Genomic DNA, 22,526 nt, shown 5'->3' with positions numbered 1-22,526 from the left:
GTGGCTGACAACCATCTGTAATGAGATCTGGTGCCCTCTTTGGGAATAAGGTCATACATGCAGGCAGAATAGTATACATAATAAGTAAACCTTTTTTAGAAATGTATATAATCTGTCCACATTAAAAAAATTACAATGAAGCAAATCAAGCAGCAGATTAAGGAGACATTTTCAGCACATATGACATGGGGTGTTAATATGAACAATTTACTAGAAAAAAACAGAAACCAAGTACAAATGACCAAATAGCGGAGAAAGTAAAGCAGCCTAATGCGCAATCAGTGGGAGAGATACAATGTTTAACCTATCGCATTAGTAATTATTTTAGTAAATTCTACAGTATTGGTGAGGTGTGAAGAAATGGGTTTAAAGAAATGGGTTTAAATCCTCAAAGCCAGTTTAACAATGAAAAAAAAAAAGAGGCAATACCCTTTGACTCAGTAATTCTTCTTCTGGTATCTTACCTAAAAAATTTAAAAATGTAGTCAAAGAATCAGATTCTAAGTTCTCCTGGATTCCAACTATTTTTGAAATGAAGGGGAAAATGCCGTGGGAGCAACGCCATGCCCGAGAAAGGGGGACTGTCAGAGTGTGCTGGTGGAGTTGCCACTGACTGGGGACACTAGTCAGTCACTGAAAACGAGAGGCGAGTGCCCGACAGCGTGGCAACAATGAGAGCTGTAGGAGAGTTCACCAAGGAAGAATGTGTACCCCAGCATTTCTGCTAGTCGCTGGTGTGAAAGCAGGAGCGCTTCATTTTCTCTCTTGTATCCTTAAAGATATCTAGTTGGGCTCTGGGACAGATGGCTCAGTGGTTAAGAGCACCGGCCGCTCTTCCAGAGGACCCGGATTCAGTTCTCAGCAGCCTCGTGGTGTTTGACAACAGCCTGTCATTCCAATCTCAGGGAGTCTGACTCCCTCATGTGGCATTTGTGGACACCAAACATGTGCATGGTATACAGATATATATGCAGGCAAGATATCCATACACATAAAATAAATAAACAATTAAAAATATCTAGTTAGTCCAATTTTTATAGTCAACGTTTAAGTTCCTCTTTAAAGTGGCGCGCGCACACACACACACACACACACACACACACTTACTTTAGTTTAATACCTTAAGGGATTCAGAAACAATGCACAACTTGAAGAGAAAGCCTCCACACAGCATGGGTCTCACACCTGCCTCTTTTTCCAATCTTGAGGAACACACACGGCCAGAGCCAAATTCTTTCCTTCCTTCCCCTCTCTTTTGAGACAGGATCTCACAGAGCCCAGGCTGGCCTCCATTTCACTATATAGTTAAAGAAGACTGAACTTCTAATCCCCTAGCCTTGACCACCCAAGTGGATTACATGCCTACTTTATGCAGTGTTTGGGAGCATACTTAAGGCCTTCATGCATGTTAGCCAAGCGCTCTACTGACTGAGCTACATCCCCAGTCTCCTGAGCCAAGGTACTGAAGGCTCATCAGAAATTCAAGGGTATGCATTTAAGACAACTTGGGCAACCTGGCGTCTGTGAGCTGTGGAGATGAACGAGAAATGATGGATAAGATGCAAGAGAAGAGCTTCTGGTGACAACTGCCGGACATGGCAGTAGCCATGGGGTGACTTACAGATGTCTCACAGGGTAGAGGGTAGTAGGCTATTTTTAATGAACCACAAATGGAGCAAACTCTTTGTTGTCATGCCAACCATCTCTTCCACCTTCTGCACAACATGGAGATCATATGGTAGAATTCTTTGAGGGGACTTGAAGATGTTTTTTCTTACTGCTATTGTGACTGAGGATGGGGTCCTTTCTACACCCCAGAGTGAAGGGTAGAGAACTGGAGTTGTGCCCATAGACTCAACTGATCAAAGGCTCAATGAGGGCTGCTGAAAGGGACAAGGAATAGGTGAGGTTGGCATCTTTTCCTCTTGACTCTCAGGCAGGAAAGCCATAATTCAGTTGTTTTGAGCAATGTTGCCAAAGAGAAGAGGGGAACTGGCTGTCTTTAATGAAAGACCACTTCAGGGACTGTTCATCGTCCAGTCAATCTCAATGCAAGAATCTTCCTAACAGGTGACGCAGGGGATCTTCATAAATCTAACCCCAGCACCTGCAGCAGAGACAAGTGAATCTCTGTGAGTTTAAGACCAGTCTCTGCATCATAAGATCCTATCTCAAAAGGGTGGAGGTTGGGGAGAGGCAAACAAAGAAAAAAGAAAGGAGTGTGTGTGTGTGTGTGTGTGTGTGTGTGTGTGTGTGTGTGCATGTTTCTGTGTGGGGGTGCATGTACATATGTGTATATGTATAGAGGCTAGAGGTCAATCTCACATGTTATTTCTCAGGCCTTATCTACTGTGCTGGCTAGTTTTATGTCAACATGACACAAGCTAGAGTTCTACGAGAAGAGGTAACCTCAGTTGAGAAAATGCTTCCGTAAGATCAGGCAGTAAGTTATTTTCTTAATCAGTGATTGATAGGGCAAGGCCAAGTCCATTGTGGAGTGGCCAAGCCTGGGCTGGTGGTCCTGGGCTCTATAAGAAAGCAGGTTGATCAGATAACAGGGAGCAAGCCAATAAACAGCATCCCTCCACAGCCTCTGCGTCAGCTCCTGCCTCCAGGTTCCTGCTCTGCTAGAGTTCCTGCCCTGATTGCCTTAGATGATGAACACATGTAGAAGTGAAAGTCAAACAAACTTTTCCTGCCCAAGTTGCTTTTGTTCGAGGTGTTTCTTCTCAGCCATAGAACCCCTAACTAAGACACCCATCTTATTATTGGAGAAAGGCTCTTTCATTGACCTGAAACTCACCAAGTAGACTAGGCTAGGCTGGCCAATCCCCAGAGATCCAGCAGTCTCTGCCTCCCTGATGCTGGGATAACACACAAACAGGCCCCCATACCTGGTTTGCTGGTGTTTTTTTTTATTTTTAGTTTATGCAGTTCTAGGGGATTGAACTCATGTCCTTACACTTGCAAGGCAGATGCTTTACCGACTGAACCACAGGACAGGCCAGAATTCATTCATTCATATTCTCTCTCTCTCTCTCTCTCTCTCTCTCTCTCTCTTTCTCTCTCTCTCTCATTTCATGCTGGGACATCCACAATACTGTCAATGTTGAGTATGTGTATTATTATTATTATCTCATCTTATTATTCACAGTTCAAATATGTCCTGTTTCTACTTCATTCATCATCTCAATATCCCTAGAAAGTCAGAAAGGAATGACACACTCATTACAGGAGGAAAAAAAAACATTCTGTTGAAGAGAACAGAAGCCTAAAATTTTTGTGCTAAACACATGATGGAGCTCCACGGAGAGGCCTGTCTTGTGGCCATCTGGCTCCCAGTTTTATCTAGAAGCCAACCTTGCATGGGTGTGCCCAGTACACCCAAACACTAAGGATAATAAAATATAACTGGATTCATAAATTCTTAAGGCAAATCCTCCTTGCTGTCAATGGGCAGGTCTTCAGCTGGCTTTAGGCAAAGCAAGGGCCCAGGAAACAAACCGAGACTAGGTGGCACCCATGTGCCAAGGAACTTCATCACGCAGCCATCAGACTTCTCTGGGAGCTTGCACCTATAGAACGCCAAAGATGAGAAGTCCAAGGAACTAAGGCAGATTTAGGGACAGGCCTTGTGTTGAGATCACAGCACTGGGGTGACTTGAGGATGTCCAGTTGAAAAAAAAAAGTCAGGTGAATCAGGCAAATCTCATTTATCCCCATCAGTTACTAGGGCTAGAACACTCCGGGGTATCAGTTAGGTCAAAACTGATTAAACCAGGGGTAGAACCGAGACAATAGCACAACATATTTGCTCTACAGCAGTCAAAGTTGAAGAGAACACTGAAAGTCCTCAGTAACACACCAAACTGAAAGTAAAACTTTAAACTCCATACTCTTTGACATGGCATTCAAGATCTGTTTTGCCTCTTTGTGGTCCCATCTCCTGTCTTGCTCGTTAAGTTGAAGCTCTGTCCATCAAGCACCCTTTCACTTGCACTGTCTTGCCTCTCCACTTTACCTCCCATCCTTATCTTATTTTTACTTTTAAGATGTTCTAATATACATGTTTAAATGATTTTTTTCCTTGATGTGACAAAATTATCAGGAAAAAGGTCTAGGAGGAGAAGTTTGTCTTGCCGTATGATTTCAGTGTATATGACACATTGAAAGTGGAGGAGGCACAGCATCTGGGGTGGCTCTGATTTTCAGGAAACTGTGGCATGGCTTATTCACATCTTGAGGGACCAGGAAGCAGAGAGAGCTAGAGCTAGCCTGGAACCAGTGCTGGGCCATGCCCACAAAGGCCTGCCTCTTAATGACTCACCTCCTCGGCCCAGCCCCTACATCCTAAAAATTTCAGAACCTCTCTAAACAATGCCACCAGTCACTAGGTGTTGGTGGCGCACACCTTTAATCCCAGAGGCAGGCAGATCTCAGTGAGTTTGAGGCCAGCCTGGTCTACAAAGTGAGTTCCAGAACAACCACGGCAGTTACGAAGGAAAACTGTCTCAAACAACCAAACCAAACAAAATTTCTTCAGCTGGACAAAACATTCAAATACAGGAGCCATTATCACACATTTCAGAGCCAAGCTATAATAGCATATAACATATAATTTGTCATTTTAATTAATTAATTATGTGTTTTGATGTGATTACATGTTTGAGTGTGTATGAGATTACATACCCCCAGTACTTAGAAGTTGATGGTTTCTTAGAAGCTGTCAACCTCACCTTCTTAGGGTCTGTCACTGGGACCTCTGATTTGATTCACTGATTCGTCCACATTGGTTGGCCATCAAGCCCCAGAGATCTGCCTATCTCTGCTTCCCAGTGTTGGGATTACAAGTGTGCACCACCATGCCTGGCTTTTTGTGTGTGTGCTGGAGACTGAACTTGGGTAGTCACACTTGGGTTACAAGTGCTTTGCCTACTGAGCCATCACTGCAGCTGTTCACTGTCTCTGTCACCACAAATATATGCTTAGAATACTTACATAATACATATCATAAATATACATGGGTTTAGGGTTACTATTGCTGTGATGAAATACCATGACCAAAAGCAACTCAGGCAGCAAAGGGTTAATTTGGCTTACACTTCCAATCGGGCCATGAACTCAAACAGGGCGGGGGGAATCTCGAGGCAGGAGCTGATGCAGAGGCCATGGAGGGGTGCTGCTGACTGGCTTGCTCTTTATGGCTTGCTCAGCCTGCTTTCTTACAGACTGTAGGACCACCCACCTAGGGTGGCATCACCCACAATGGACTGGACCCTCCCATATCAGTCACTCAATTTAAAAATGCCTTACAGCTGGATCTTATGGAGGCATTTTCTCAATTGGGTTCCCTCCTTGACACAAGTCTAGCTTATGTCAAATTGACATAAAACTAGCCAGCACAGCATGTGTATGTATGTATGGTCTATGTGTATATTTGTATATCTCATATATGCCTATATATGGGTATCATGTATATACATGTGTGTGTGTGGCAAAAGCACAATTTCCTACTGTTAAGTGTATTCACACCGATACATAATCAATCTCCAGGATTCTTCACGCTGCAAATGCAAACGAAAACTGCACTCATTTTAAAAAATTTCCCGTTCTCCCCTCCCCTCAAGCCCTGGCAACCACGATTCTCCTTTCTCTCTAGGAATCTGACTATTCTGAGAACTTCAAATAAGAACAATAATACAGTGTTTGTGTTTTCTGTGGTGGGCCTGTCTCAGTCAGACGAATGTCCTCAGAACTCCCATCTCTTTCAAGGCCGGGTCCTCTTCCCTTGTGTGGATAAACCACATCCTCTCATGGGTTTCTTTGATCTTGCCACATCTGAGACTATCTTCAGAGCTTAAAATCTGTGGTTCCCCAGGAAGCTGTCCTCAAGCTCCTTCTCTGTAGGGGTCACACAGGTGTTTGGAGCCCCTGTTCAGCGTCTTGTGGCAGTGGAACATGGGGTTGAAAAGCCAGCCGCTCCCTCGTGGTCTGTCCAGGCCCAGCATACTTGAGGGATTCCACTACAGCCTGGCTGCCCATGTTGGTGACACGCCTATGACTCTGACATCTACGTGGTCCTTTCCACGGTAGCTGTTCTACCTGCCAGCATTTTTAGGACCTACGCCACACTTTCCATCAGGATCTCTGACCAGCACAATGTATTGGACCCAGCGGACACAAATAAACACTGCTTAACTGGAATTAGAACCGCATCCTTGGGTAATGCAGGGCTTCCTGGCTTCTCAAGCCGTTCACCAGTTGACAGGATGAGAGGGAAGTCAGTGCCCACTCATTGCCAGCGCTGACCTCGACACAAGGCCAGGGCACAGGCTTGGGTTCCTGTGGCCACGGTGGAGTGTTCACCTCACAGCCACTAACGTCACTGTGTGCATAGGGAGAGTTTGAGACTCAGTTTTTCCTGAAATAGGTCACATGAATGGCCATGATACGCCATGGCCGGGCTCTCTCGGTACTTTCCATAAACCCACCGAGTCCTCCTGATAAACTCGAGAGATGGGTGTTTGTCACAGATCAAATAAACATTTATATCACACCTATCTTACAAGCAGTGAAGCCGAGGCATGAAGGTTAAACACACCTGAGCCCACATCTCCAAGGAAAGTATAGAACCAGCATGAAGATCCGGACAGGCAAACTTTATGACTTTTTAAAATGATGACATCTACTTTATTTATTTGTGTGTGCATGTGTGTGTATACGCGTGCATATCTCTCTGTGTGTGTGGCACATGGGAGGAAGTCAGAATTAGTTTTCTCTTTCCACCGTGTATGTCCTGGAGACGGAACTGAGATTGTCAATCATGGCAGCCAGCACTTTTACCCTTTGCCATCTTGACAGCCCCTAGACTTTCTTCCACAACCCATGGAATATCATGTAAAACGTTGTAGAAAGGGAACAAGACAGAGTTTTTTGTGTTTCCCCGTGGCACTGAGCTGTGAGAAGGAACAACGGTGGTCAGTTTGATGAGTCAGCATGGGCAGGCTACAGAATGCAATTTTCAGCCCCATCTTGCCTGATGGAGAGAGATCGGTCCACAACCCACCAGCTCCTCATTATGATGCTGCCAAAGTAGCAAGTGGCCAATAAAACCAGGGCTATCCAAACGACACAGCTGTCTTATTCTAAACACACTTTTGTTTTCACTAGGAAAAAAGAAACCAGCAAGCTTTGATGCTGGCGTGGCTGTGAAGGTATTCTGTAGATGTGATTCATATCCAATGACCAGGTGGGCTCCATTCCATCACGAGGCATTTCCTGGAGGAAGGGCTACCTACCAGCTGAGGTCAGGTCACTCCAGTGAGCTGCCTGCCTGATCTTCCTCACAGCCTACTCCATGGACCGGGGACTTGCCAGTCCCACAACCCTGGGAGCCAGGGCTTCCCTGGCTGATGCCCAGATGATACACGGGCCAGCAGTGAAGGTTTGGGAGCAGGTGAGATGGTGTTAGACTGAAATGCTGTACAATGATGCTCCCATTGGTTTGTGCGTTGAAGGCTTGGGCTCCTGGGGGGTTACTGCTGAGTGGGATGCGGGTGGAACCTATAGGGGGTGTGGCTGACCAAAATGTCATTAGAGACTGGGGGCTTCAAAGCAGATTATACACTCCATCCCTTGCTCTTTCTCATTTGCTTCCTGCGTGTGGTGAGTGCTTTGCTCCTCTGCAAGCTCCCGGCTTGCACTTGCCCTCCAGCAGGTTCACCAGAGACCCACAGCTATGGGTCCCACGTCTGGTGTTGGGCTAGAATCTCTGAAATAAGTAACCAAAAGCAACTTTGTTTTCTTTATAAGTTTATGATGTCAAATGTTCTGCTAGTGGTGGAAAGGCTTGAGGTGACCCAACTCTGTGGGGTTGGGGACCGAACCTGAGCCTGCTGCAGCCTTACTCAGAAAGTGAAAGGAGTAGGGCAGACCCAAGTCTGTTGTCTGTATGGCCTTCCCCAGTCAGAATATATACAGCACACTCAAAGTTAACAGCTCTGAATTTGGGGTTTAGAAGTTGGTTCCCTGAAACTAGTAAGGAGGTTCCCTGCAGGTGCATCCCCAGATCCACAGGCAGGGCCATGAAGGCCCAGCAGGGAACCCTGCTTGCTTCCTTTCCAAGCTTGTGATATGGCATCCTGCCATCCTGCACCCTGCCATCCTGCACCCTGCCATCCTGCACCCCTCTACTCCCAGGGCAGGGAGGGTTTACTATCCCTTTATGTTCATCGGATCAACAAGCATTCAGAAGGTATGCCTGGCCTCTGGTTGCCATGGCAGAGTCAGAAGGCGGGGCACCTACCTCCCTGGAACACCAGGCATCCCGCTCAAAGCGGGGCAGGAGGCAGTTCTTCCACCTGTGTGAGGAGGGCCTGACCGTGGTCCTGGGGAAACGCCTGTCTGATAAGGAGCCACAGGAGAGAGTAGGTGCTGCCACCGGGATCTCTGCTAAGTGACCATCAGGGGCTCCTCTCCAAGACATTTATCACCACCTGCCCACATGACTGCAAGAGCTTCCTAACCTACCGCCTCTACGCTCCTTCCAGCCACCAGCACGGTTTCGAGACCCCCCTTCGGCTGGCCCATGCCAGCCCACCCTGACTGAAGTCTTTGCCTCCTTTCTCCCCGCACAGCACATTTTCACTAGCAGCAACCCTGGACTTTCTCTGCCCGGTGTTTCTGTAGAAGGACTGACATCACACGTTCTGCCCTTTACTTAACTCTCGCTTTCAACCACAGTCTGGACTGTCATTTCCTCCCGGAAGCTCAATGGGATTATAAGCAGGCCCTGAACATCACCAACCGCCCGCCTGTCCCCTTTCCCCACTCCCAGTAACACTGTAGCAGCGGGCCAGGCTGGATGATCAGTGTCTAGGCTCACCTGTCCTGGGACGTTTGTTGGTCTGGGAGTGGCATTGCGCACCCTCTGAACTTAACTCAGGACCTAAAGGCAGAGGGCAGCTTAAGGTTTTCTGGGTGGGTAGCTGATCCCCTCTCCGAACCCTAACCCCGTGCCTCAGTTTCCCCTCGTAGAACACCACTGAGGAGGGTGAGGTATGGGCTCCCTCACTCAGAGGAAGCTCCCACTCATTAGCATTTGTGAAGGGCTCTGCACGCTGCAGATGGAGGCTGCTCGGAGCAGGCAGCTTGCTGGGACTAAAAATAGAGCAGCGTGGCACCTTCTAACACAGAGCTGGGAAAGGGTGGAAGGGTGAAGGAAAGGTAGTCAGGGGTAGAGGTGTCTGGCCCGAGTCCATGCCGAGCAACGCACTCTGGTGAGCTAATGGCGAACTTCCAGGGGATAGTGTCTGTCCTCCCCAGAGCCCTGGGCTCCTGCGCTGACTCCTGACACAGGGCTTCCCTTTGGGAAGGTGAGAGGCAGGTGGCAAGGGACAGAGAAAGAGACAGGACCAAAGGATTTAGACACTGTCTTCACAGTACCAGGGATAACAGGCCAGGACTGACCCTGGGAGGTGGTGAAGGGGTTGAGGTGGCCCATCTTTCGGGGCTAGGGAGCCAGGCAGGAGTCTGCTGGGCTGTGGAACTCTGGGTGGAGAGCTGGCTGCAGCTGGGCAAAACCTCGGGAGAAGGCGAGGGGGGGGGGTACATTCTCTGGTGACTCAGGCCTGACTCAAAGCCATTTCTGAAGCATCCTAGGGGGCGGGGTGGGGAGGGTGGAAGGTGTTTTTGTAAAATGACAAAGCAACTCGTTTAGGGTAGCCAGGCAAGAGATGCAAGCGGCTAGGATGGCAATCGCCCCCGGTCTGATTGTAGGGACCAAGGATCCTTGACTGTCCACACATACCTGCCCCCTCTGTGTGGGGGTGTGTGTGTACTGTCCCCAGACCTGGTTGGAGAGTGCCCCAGCACCACCACTGAGCAGAGGAGAGGAAGGAGCCTCCAGGAGAAACTAAAAGAAAGGATGCTTCTGTGCGTGGCCGGTGCTCCCGGCAACCCTCCTCGCACGCTCTCCTCCCCCCCACCGCCTGCCACCGCTGCCACTAGGAGGGGATTTACCCCCGGCACGATGCTGGGAGAAGCCCGGGATGCTGCCCGTGGGAACAGACAGCCACAGCCCGAGTCCAGGCTGAGGGGCAAACCGGGATGGCAAGAGAGGCGACTCAACTCACCCACCAAATGGGTGAAGGACACACCCTGGGGGACAAGAAGGGCAACTGGGAAGGTGCCCTGAAAACCCCACACTCACTAGGAGTGTAGTCTTCGGGTGGCCGGACCAGTCTGTCACCCCTACTATAAGATCCTGGGCACAGAGAGTCTGTAGGCAGGGGCCACAGAGGCATCCAGGTGAACAGGGCTTCCAGGGACCCTCAGCCATCATGGTGTCCTGTCACCTAGATGGTACCTGCCCCAAGTCCCCTGAAATTGTTCAACTAAAGCTTCACTTGCAAAGTAAGGCTTCCCGAGCAGGGCCACGATGTCCTGCTTGTACCCGTTTGGCAACCAAAGGAAGGGGACGTCAGCACACTCGTAATTACTAGTCCTGTCTCACCAATCAGTGGGACAAATAAGCACTTCTAACAGCAAATCTTGGGTTCCCTCCCTGCTCTAGGCATTATCCTTTGGGGATATTACAGGGCCCTGGGGTTGGCTGTTTATGTCCCAGGGAGATGCTAGGATGGGTATCCCTGAGTGCAGGAACTGCACCAGGAGAAAACAAAATTACACATCAAAGCTTGATGACAATTACATATTCTAAACACAAAAACAGTTGCAGTCACTGTTCAGGTCTCTGGATCGCAAATTTATATACAGCCAGACTCCAGAACTCACCCACAGGGAGCCACCATGACAGTGGGCTTCTTTTGTGTTTAACTATGTAGCCTGAAGTAAGCCCCCTAGTCTGCTCTCAATTAAAATACACATAATAAATGGGAAGGGGGGGGGAAACTAGGAGACTATATATGTCCAAATAATGGGTTGAGGAGAGAGGACAGACCAAGGCCCCAGTCCCATTCCTAGGGAAGCCCCTGGTGGCAGATTTCAAACCCCTCCTATTGCCCTGCAACCTGCCCTGCTTAGAAGTCCCTTGGGTCTGGAAGTGGGCTGCAATTCTTGAAGGTTATTATGTGATAAATCTTTCCTCTGTCTTCAGAGGTGAGAAAGCTGGGCGTAGGACATTAGATGCCGCAGTCAGCATGTTTGGGTCAGAAGGTGCCCAGTGCTGGGTGGAAATCAAGGCAGATGGAACGGGCTGTTTTGGACGTATTTTCATTAATCTGGCCCTATTTTATAACTCAGTTTTAATCTCTCTCTGAGTAGCGCCTGCAGAGACATTCCATCAATAACCCCCACTTGGCCATTCCGCCTGTCTCTCTGAGGTCCCCTCAGCACACGGGGTCTAATATCAGCGCCGTCTTATTAAAGCACTAGATTTCCAGGTGGTGGACGGCAGGTCCTGTCCCTTACCCTTACCCCGGGCTTGTCCGACTGCCCGGTTCCCCTTTCCCTGCCTAGGAACCTGGGAGGAAGGTCAATCAATTCATTGTGTTTCCCCCATCCTGGTCCAGCCCCAAGAAGCTTCTCTGACTCCTCCCACTCCCACCCCAGAGACGCAGCTTGGAGCGCAAGGGAAGCAGCCTAGCAGCTCCTCTGAAGATTCTGAGCTCCAGGCTGGAAATAGAGGGGCCTTTGCTCACGTCATTGCATGAAATTCACCATCTGCCACTTAGCGAGAGAGTCGGGGACGCGGAATGTGAAAACTCTCGCTTGGGCAGTTGGATGTATTCCAGGGTGAGGACACAGCTGGTATGTTAGACCAGGAGCCTGGGCTACTGAAGTGAGGAATTTGTCCAATACTGGGCTCATATGTAGCAAAGCCACCGTCATAGATGGCTTCTCTTTACACAGCTACCTAGTTGAACTCACAGAAGATACTAGACAGCAGGGCCCAGGCCAGTACTGGCTGGCCAATGGGCTGAGATTCATTAGATTGGCCCAAGATGTAGGTTGAGAGTACCCTCTCCCCCTTAACCATCTCCCTCTTCCTTTACCTGCCTGCCTTGGAGATGAAGAGGCAAGTGCACTATGCTTGTGATTATCTAAAATCTCCAAGTGTCTATTTCCTTGCCATTGGCCAAGGAAAGGAAATGCTTCAGGACTTCCCCCCTTCTCTGTCTTTTTAGCAGGGAGCAGTTGTGGTTGGAGTCAGGGTGGGGTGGGGAGATCCTCTATCTAATCCTCTTGAGTGTGGTTTTTGGCAGCTTGGATTTCTTCACTGCCTCAAACCTCAAGCGAGTCTGGGAGGAGCTGCTCTCTGCTGGGCGAGGCTGTGTTATGAGTTGGTTCTCCTGAAGTCTCTACACCTCCCCTGGAAGTCCCTGCAGACGTGGGGGCGGGAGGAACAGGATATTTTTCTTTTGATCCTTCAAAACACCCAACCAAGGTATGCAGACGACCCTGGACTCCAAGCCTGCCTGATAGCTCAAGGAAGCTGCCTATCAGTGAGAGGAGAGGGGAGCTCCTCATCTATGCAGGGCCTAGATGCTCCTCCCCATGCTCCTCCCTAGCTTAGGTCGCCATCCTTCCAGGGGTCAGACTGAACACCTTGGGGTCATGTACGAGCCTTCTCTTTCTCAGTGCACATCTAACCCTGCAGTGACCCCACTGAGCACAAGGGGAAGCCAATTGCATGTAACTGATGCTGTTTCCTTCTTCCCTCCCTTCCTTCCGGTTTGCAGCCTTGGCCTCCCTGTTTCAGCCTGGGCCAGCCTTCAACATGGGAGCCGGAGAACTGTTGTCAAAGTGGAATCACATCACCTCTCTGCTCCCATCTCTCCCCGTGAAACCCCATTACTCTCCAAGCAAAAGCCATAGATATGCAAGGACCGAGAGCTTACAGGAGCAGAACTCTTCTTCATGCTACCTGACTTCTTCCACATACCTTAATCACATCGGCTTCCTCAAGATCACATGCACATCAGCCATTCTCCTGGTACATCCCTCTAATTTCTCCATCCTCTGGTTGTCCTGTAGCCTCGTTTGCTTACATTCCATGCCTCTTTCTTGATGAAACCCACCCTGCCACCATATTTAGATAGAGAAAATCTCCTTGGGGGAAGCTCTGAATGAAGTCCTGAGGGAATGTGTGCTGTCGATGTAGGAACAGCCATGCCAAGGGCCCTGTCTTAGTCACCCCTCTATTGCTATGAAGAGACACCATGACCAGGGAAACTGTTATAAGTGTTTAATTGTGGGCTTGCTTACAGGGTTTTACATGTCTGTGATCATCACGGAGAGACACTGGAGCAGTAGTTGAGAGATTTATATCCTGATCCATGGGCAGCAGGTACAGAGAGAAAGGGGAGAAGAGAGAGAGAGAGAGAGAGAGAGAGAGAGAGAGAGAGAGAGAGAGAGAGAGAGAGAGGCTGGGCCTCAAAGTCCAGCCCCAGCAACACACCTACAACGAGGCCACACCTCCTAATCCTTTTCAAATAGTTTATCACCTGGGGGCTAAGCATTCGAATAAATGAGCCTGTGGGGGCTATTCTCATTCAAACCATCACAGACTCTTCAGCCTCAGACCCATGGGAATGGTAAACCTTCCCCTCAGGGTGAGACTTTCTCTGGTTTGTGTGCAGGTCTTGATAGCATGTGTGGAAAATGTCCACCATAGCTTTCTCCTGCTGGGTGTTTATGGCCTGAAGACTGCTCCCCTGCAGAAACTGCCCCTGCCAAGATCAGTCAAACCTGTCTCCTTATCTATAATAACACCACCTCCTTGCTCATCTGTAAGCAACAACCCCACCTATCTGTTCAACTGCACATAATAAACAGGCTGAGTTTCCAGGGTGCTGAGACTCCTCCATGGTGGAGCCCAGCCACCTGGCCCCAGCTGTTCTGTGTCCATGTGTCTGTCTGTTCTTCATTCTCTTGCTGCCCTGGTCAGATCAAGTTCCTGGAGCTTTGCAAGCATCCTCTCTTAATTTTCTTGCTGTATTCGCATGTAAATCTCAGATCTTGATATCATAGATATCAATATTCTTACATCTATTTTAAACCTGTATCCCATAATATATGTGCCCCTACTAGAATGTGTGCTTGGCAAAGTTAGGAACTTTTACTGGTTTTTTTCCCCCCTGCAGGGACATGTCTGCAGGAATTGGTGCCTTTTTAAAATATATATATATATATATATATATATATATATATATATATATATATTTAATGTATACAATATTCTGTCTGTGTGTATATCTGCAGGCCAGAAGAGGGCACCAGACATCATTACAGATGGTTGTGAACCACCATGTGGTTGCTGAGAATTGAACTTAGGACCTTTGGAAGAGCAGGCAATGCTCTTAACTACTGAGCCATCTCTCCAGCCTCAGGAACTGGTGCCTTTTCTAAAGGGGTGTTTAAGGGGTGGATAAACCTTTCAGTTTGTAGTTTGGTGGCCACTCACGCACATGCCCTGTACACATGCCCCACAAATCAGTGTCCTGTACAACTATCCTGACTTCTCATTTCAACCAACGGGCCCACTGGACATAACCAGATGGAGTCATGAGGGAGGAGACAGATTGGAAAAGATGGGATTGACAAAGAATGGGGGCATAATTTTTTTTTTTTAAAAAAAAAAGCACAACACAAAGACATGGGCCAGAGATGGGAAGCATAACTTAGCAGCAGAATGCATGCTTAGATGCCCTGGGTTCACATTCTATCTCCAGAAGAAAGGGAAGAAATCTCTTACACAAGAAGAAAAGCATCACTTGCCCCTCCCCCAAATCTGCAGTTTTGACTGCTAAAGTTTCAGTAATCCCAAATCAACCACAGTTTACAAATATCACCTGGAAAATCCCGGAACTAAGCAATTCACAAGTTTTAAATTAGATGCTATTCTGAGTAAGGTTGCTGAACTCCAGTGCCCTCTAGTCCGTCCTGCTGGGGTAAGGATCGTTCTTTTATCCCATGGATATATTCTGTGCGTACTACCTGCCCAGTGGTCGCTTGGTAGCCAGCATGGGATACCTTCTGTATCAGGATTAAAGTACTTGTGTGCAAGTCACTTTCGGTTTGCTTCAGCATGGTCCCAGAGCATGAGGATAGCAATGCCAACAACTAGTGTATGCCAGAGAGAATCCGTAGAATACCATTTAAGTGAAAAGGTAAAAGTTTTTGACCTCAGGAAGGGAATCGTGCCCCCTGAGGTCAGGGAACCCTGATGGCTCTTCAAGCTGATGAGGGAGAGGGACTTGATCGGGGGAGGGGGAGGGAAATGGGAGGTGGTGGCGGGGAGGAGGCAGAAATCCTCAATAAATAAATAAATTAAAAAAAATAAAAAAAATAAAACCTAAAAAAAAAAAAAGACATACGTAAGGATGAATGAACTATCCATGAGATCGTGGAGAAGCAAACAAAACTCAAGACAGTTTCATCGCGGCACCTCAGACTGTAAAAGTTAAAGTCACAGCGCCTGATAAATTCTTAGAGAAGGTGGAACAGGTATTACAGTCATAGGCTTTGCTACCATCTGTGGTTTCAGGCATCCAGAGGGGGCTTGGGGATGTATTTGCCATGGATAAGGGGGGTACTGTTACGTGCAGGCACTAAACAAACACGTGGAATGATGTTCAACATTGTATGTCCTCAGAGCATTGCAAACTAAAGCCATTACACCCGTTAGAATGGTCCAGATCCAGAACACTAACAACATCCAAAGTCAGTGAAGCAATGGAGCAACAGGGATGCTATCCATGGACAGTGGGGACACAAAACTGTTAGAGGTGCTCTGAGAGACAGTTTGGCAGTCTCTAATGTAACAAAACACCCTCTTACTATACAGTCAGCAATTGTGCTCCTTGATATTTACTTGAGGGAGGTGAAATCTTTTGTCTACTTACATGTATTCAAAATTGCTAAGACTCACAAACAGCCAAGATGTAGGTGAATGGGTAAACACGGTATACTCATTTGAGGATGTTTCTATCGCTTAAAATAAATGATTGATGAAGCCACAACGTGACCTGGAGGAACTTGCAATGCGTTATTACTATGTGAAGAGGCTGCATACTGTCTGATTCCAACTCTGTGGCATTCTGGGAAAGATGAAATTGTGGGAACCTTAAAAAAAAAATCAATGGTTGGCTGGGGCTTAAGGGGCAGGGGAAGGATGGATAGGAGGATGTTTATGGCCATGGGAGTTCTTTCTGTGTTGCTACGGTGATGGATGAATGTAATTGGGCATTAGTACCCATCCACAGACGTGTACTACCAGGACTGAAATGACAGACTTTGGGCAAGAGTGATTTTTCTGCAGGCTTACTGAATCTAACACCCATAGTCTTGTGGGAGATTTTGAGAGCTGCGTGTGGTGGGATTGAGGGATGGGCAAGGTTGGGGGTGTTTTATGAGAACTTCCTGCAGTTTGTACTTCATTTTGCTGTAATTCTAAAGCTGTTCTTAAAGCAGGGTTTATGTATGGTCTTAAGTTGAGCTTAAGACCATATATATATGATTTATGTTTATCTCCTCCTTTGCCCCTCCCCTTCTGTCATGCCCCTCCCTCTTCCCCAAGAGGTTTCTTTCCTATTTCAAGTTTGTCTTTTAAGCCCCCACCCCACATTTAATTAGGGTTGCTTGCATGAGCCTGGCGTTATTTACTCCAATAAGGGCAGCTTAGCCATGGATTTTAAATTTTTAGGCTTTGAATAGCAACCTCTTTCCTATCTAAAGAAGCCCGTGGGCCTCTGTCAGGGATTGGCTTTGTTCTGGAACAGTCTTCATCTCAAAAGTCTCCGGATCCGAGAAGACTCTGCAGGGGCCTTTTCTGTTCAATTGGAGAACAGCAAGACAGACTTCTCAATGCTGCCCCTAACTCCCAGCTCTAGCCATGCAAAGCTGGATCCTTGAAGCCACTGAAATATTGCCATGTCCCGGGGTGGGGTGGAGAGAAACAGAGAGGCAGGAATAGCTGCTAAGGACGGTACCAGGAAGCAGCGCCTGGAGTCTGGCCTCTGCCTAGAAGGAAAGATCAAGCCAGTCCTTGCTTTTTCTCTCTCCCAGCAGTTCTGTCCTGAGGACATTTCACATCACAGTTTGTCACCCTCATTATCTGTCATAATTTAAAATGTGCAATAAAGACAAGAATGAATGAATGAATGAATGAATGAATGAGTCAGTGAATGAATATAAACTCACTGTGACCTTAGAGATTTGGATTGTGCTAAAAGAGCTACACATATGATCTTATTTAGTCCATACAATGGTCTTACCATAAAAGTACAAAATCAAGCTACTTGCCCAAGGCAGCATAGATGTGGACATAGTAGAATATGTCAGGAAGCTGTCAGGCAAAAGGATAACCAAAATCCAGTGTCTGGCAGCTGAGGAGATGGCTCAGTGTTAAGAGTGTTGGCTGCTCTTGCTGAGGAACCATGTTTGATTCCCAGCATTCACGTGGCAGTTCCCAACTCTCTGTAACTCCAGTCTCGGTCTATCTGATACCCTCTTCTGGCCTCTGAGGTACTCAGAAATACATGCAGGTAACACATCCATACACATAACATAACACAATACACTGAAAAAATTAAAAGTAAATAAGTAAAATAAAATTCAATGTCTGGACACCTCGCCAAGCCATACAACGGGTGAACTAGGCCAAAAGACAGTGGTCCTGTCCTGATGGGGTTGTTCTTCACGGGAAGAGCACTTGCCTAGCATGGATGAACACCCAACCCTCTACATGCATGAAAATGTACCTCCAAGAACATACCTGTGACATGGATGAAGAAGGAGAAAGGGAAACTAGAGTCTTTTTTTTTTAAGTGCTTGAGAAAATGAGGAAGGAAAAAAATTACGATTTCCATTACTACATGCTGTGGTTCATCTGTGGTCTGTCCCCCAAGGGCTTGTGTGCTGGAGGCTGTGTTTTCAGTGTGGTGATGGAGAGGTAATGGGGCTTAGTGGGAGGTGGGGAGGTCACTGGGGATGTTGCCCTCAGAAGCGATTAATGCTAGCCTATGAGTTGCTCCCTTGAGAGTGGGCTGTTAGCAAAAAGAGCAAGGCTCGGGCTGAGGAGGTGGTTCAGTGGGTGAAAAATGCTTTCTGGGCCTTTTGCTTGATAGCCTGAGTTTGGATCCCCAGAGGTCACACACACACACACAAAAAAAAAAACCGCTTAAGTATTTTCAATAAGTATAGGCAGGAATCAATGACCAGAGGCTCGGGTCAGCCAGCCTGGTTAGACAGTCAGGGACAGACTGTCTCTAACGAGAGAAGGTGAAAACCAACACCTGAAGGCTGTACTGACAACCACATACCCACCTCCAATACACAAACACACATACACATGCACACACATGCTCACACACACATACATACACACATGCACATTCATACTCATGCACACTCACACACACATGCAGTCATATACATGCATACTCACGCTCATGCACACACATACTCACATTCACATACCCACATACACAAGCCATTCATGCACGTGCACAGACATGATCACACACATGCACATTCATACACACATTCAGCCATATACATACATACTCACACTCATATGCACACACACATACACATATGTACATACACATTTATACACATGCACATTCACACTCATATGCCCACATACACACATGCACATTCATACACACATACACTCACACACATGCAGTCGATACATGCATACTCACACTCATATGCACACACACATGCATACACACATTCATACACATGCGCATTCACACCCATACGCACACACACACACACGCACTTTCATTCTCTCTCTCTCTCTCTCTCTCTCTCTCTCTCTCTCATACACACACATATACATTCATGCAAACCTGGCCCTTCTCCATTTTCTGACATCTCATTTTCCCATGTGACTCCAACTTGCGCCAGCTTGACATTGTGAGGCCATCATCACAACACCTTCATCAGAACTAAGCAGAAGTTGGTGCCATGCCCTCGAACCTCCAGAGCTGTGAGCTAAGTAAACCTCTTTTCTTTATGAACTACACAGTCTTGGACATTTTGTTTCAGCCACAGGAAACACATGAAGGCATTTGCCTTTGAAGTCGTGAGTTTTTTCTGGCCATTTCCTCTGTGACTTCTTTGATTTCCTGCCCAAGGTTGTTTCTAAACCCCAGGTTTGTTCATAGATTAGGGAAAAAAATCAGACACAGAAATGGGCACATTGCTGTAGCTAAAATTGAACAGCAGCCTAAACTAAGCAAGTTCTCCCCAGCATCCCTTGTTCCTGGTGAGGGCACACCGAGAAATAGCCAGCCATGTCCCCCCACCCCCAAAGCTGGCTGCACTTCCGTTGTTCACCTTAAAACCATCAGTCTTCAGTGACATTCTTTTCTTCCTCCTCGCTGTCAGCCATGAGGGAACGGATGTCTGAGGAGACAGCTTTACATTTTCTCAGTTCATGTCAAGTTCACTAAGACAGCATTTAAAGCAACCCTGCTCATGGAAGCTGATTAGACACGCTGCTCTTTGTACTGTCAAGGCCCACATCACTCCTGCCTCGGTTTTATGTGTGGGAAATGAATGCAGTCCCTGATGCTACACGTGTTCGCTCCCGGGGATGGCGGTACTTGCAACCTGAGGAAGGCATGTGACGTGGAAAAGGTCTGCCCCAGATCTTGACCTCGAGGTGTTTTGGGGTGTAGGGGGAGACATAGGGCTTGCCTGGTACGTGACTTCAGGATTTGCAGGCTCCCACCCCTCAGTGTTCCTCTGTGGCTTTCTCTCCTCCCCAAGTGTCTGGTCACAACCCCTATCCACTCAACTCTAAAGAAACAAAGGTAAAAAGCCAAACTCAGCAAGGAATTGCAGGTCTTGCTCCCTGTCTCCCTTCAGCCAGCTGTGTGCTTGGAGCCATCCTGTGGCCGTGAGCAGGGATGGGCTGTGCAGGCCGATGGAGCCCGGATGCCAGCTCAGTACAGCCTGGGAGTGCAGAGAATTTCAGCAATAAAAATAAATAATAAGGTCAGGAGAGCGCAAAGGGAAAGAGGGCAAAAGTCTCTTTTTAAGTACCTGGGAAATTATTATTTCAATTACTATGAAAATGTATTTTATTAGAAGATGGGAATTTATCATTGACACTCAAAAACCTGAAAAGCAAGACCCGCACTGTAATACGCTGGCTCTCCACACAGGAAGAATGAGTTATTAAATCAGATGATGAATGCTTGCAGTTCAGCTAACTGTGCCTGTTTAAGAAAAGAAAGAAAGATTTCTAAACTAGCTGTGGATTCCCATCCCCTCCGCAGCAAAGCCTCCTGCCAGCCCCCGACCCTGTATCTTCAAGGATCTGGATCCCTCAGCCCTTTCAAATTTTCTACTGGCGTATGAAAATTCAGGTGTAAGAAAAAAAGAGAAAAAAAAACCCCAGCAAATTAAATGCAAACCAGAGAGGTATTTTATTATTATTAAAAAAAAAAGCAGTTGCATATAGTTCAATTGTTGCAAGTGTGAGGACGTAAATGCGATGCATTCTTATGTATAACAGCTTTTCCTTCCGCTCCCATGGCAGCCTCAATAACTCTGTGCTTCTGTTCTGCATGAATAAATATGTATAAAACGTAATTCTGCAAAGAAATAAAATCCGATAACTGAAAGATACCATTTCTTAGATTCTGGGAGCAACATGAGGTACCCGCTTTCCTGATTCTTTAGTATTTGTGTGAGGGGGCTTTGAAATGATAATGTGGAATTTATTATTTTTTTTTTCAGACAGGCAAGTCATTTCCAGCTGTTCCTCGGGGCTGTAAAAACTCGGATCCAGGGGCTAGTGGTCCATCTACCTTCGCGCTTTATAAACGGTGGGGTTGGTGACTGGCTGCCTGCCTCCCCATTCGGGCCGTTAAATTTCCAAACTCCTTCCATGGCCTTGGGACCCAGCCTCATTAGCGAAAAGACGGCTGATCCCTTGGAGTCAGCCTCAAGCAGCCTTTCCTCCGCTGAGATTCATGAGGTTTCATGTGCCAAACGAGAGACATTCCCATGAGCAGGCATGGAATCAAACTCCCCATCTTCTCTCTGGAGCCTTGTGGCAATGATCTTCCGTAGGACCCAACTTTTTGTTGTTGCCTTTTGTTTGTCTCAAAGCTGACCTTGAACTTGTGACAAGTCTCCTGAGCGCTGGGATTGCAGGCAAGCATGGCCACACCCAGTTATCAGGTTCAGTTTTGGTAATAAAGGAGGACATTGTTTACAAATGTTGCCATTTCCCATTTACGGGCACACGCTTGTGTACATGGTTCATGTCATGGCGTGTGTGTGTGGAGGTCAGAGGATAGACTCAGGTATTGGTCTTCACTTCTCACTTGTTTGAGAAAAAGTCTGACATCCACAGCAGGCTGGCTGGCCCTCAGGCCTCTGGGGATTCTCTTGTCCCCCTCTCCACCTTCTGGAGGAATATGATGGGACTACAGTCGCTACACGGAGACATTCAGCTGTCCACGGCTTCTGAAGGTGCAGACTCAAGCCCTGGCACTTGCAGCAAGCACTTTAGCTACTGAGCTATCTCTCTGGCCCACTTTCTGTCAATATAAAATGCTCAGGACCCTGCTCCATCATCTATGAGGGCAGAGGCTGGGACTTACAGGGCTCCAGGCCTCCGATCTCATCACCCAAGGCTCTTGAGATCTGGCCCAGCCCATCCATCCTGTTTGTTTGCCAGAACTGCCGTTCACACTGTTCTGAAAACCAGCAGTTTGGGGCTATGCTTCGGAATCTATCCTGCCTCCCTAGACCTTGCCTTTGCTTTCTCTCTTTCCTCCACCTGCCTGCTCTCTCTGGCCTTTCTAAACGGGCTCTCCTGGGTCTTTGAGGTTCCGTTTGGATGTCACCTATTCATACCTGCTTCTTTCATTATCAGGTTCAGCCCTTCTTGCCCCTCCACACACCTTTCTGGCCATCCTTGCAAGCCTCCTATTGGGCAGAGGGCATGTCTTAGGACTTCCTGCATTATCAGCCCGTGATGTCATGGTTATATGAACAGCATCCAGCGGCTGTCGAAGAACTGAATGAATGAACTACCCAGAACCATTCGTACCCAGCTCACTCCTCTATTCTTCGGACGGTCCCCACTCCAGGAGAAGACTGGTACCATTTCCTGTCTAGACTCCAGTTTCAAGCAGGGCTACCTTCTAGATGATGTATGTTTATTGTGCTTGGGCTATGTACCAAACAACCCTCAAAGTAAACAATAAGAAGGAAGAAAAGTGGGGAAGAATTTCTTTCCTCCTCAGACAAATCTATCTTTCAGCTGGGCTGCTGGGATCCTGTGATGTCTCCTTTTGGTTGTTGTTAACTTGACTATGCCTGGAATTAGCTAAAAGCCCCAAATGGAGGGGCTCACCTGTGAGGAATTTTTGCTTAATCTGGTGGGAAGATCCACCTTTAATCTGGGCCGTGCCTTCTTCTGTCCTATATAAAGGACACGGGGGGAAGGAAGTTTTGTTCTTTGCTTGCTCTCTCCTTGCTAGCATGTCCAAGTCTTCACTGGCATTGGAGTTCACTTCTTTGGGATTCCA

The 22,526-nt window shown here is 47.4% G+C and overlaps 1 protein-coding gene and 1 pseudogene across 1 annotated transcript in view; one reads left to right on the top strand and one right to left on the bottom strand.

Annotated features, from left to right (window-relative positions):
• The window catches only part of Pebp4 (phosphatidylethanolamine binding protein 4), a 223,706-nt gene that overhangs the window by 133,668 nt on the left and 67,512 nt on the right, over nucleotides 1-22,526 (bottom strand). The window lies entirely within an intron of this gene.
• LOC101993626 overlaps nucleotides 8,277-22,526 on the top strand; it is a 51,356-nt pseudogene continuing 37,106 nt past the window's right edge.

Source organism: Microtus ochrogaster, chromosome 17 (assembly GCF_000317375.1).
Source record: "Microtus ochrogaster isolate Prairie Vole_2 chromosome 17, MicOch1.0, whole genome shotgun sequence".
Taxonomy (NCBI): Eukaryota; Metazoa; Chordata; class Mammalia; order Rodentia; family Cricetidae; genus Microtus; species Microtus ochrogaster.
This window is presented reverse-complemented; position numbering and strand designations above follow the sequence as displayed.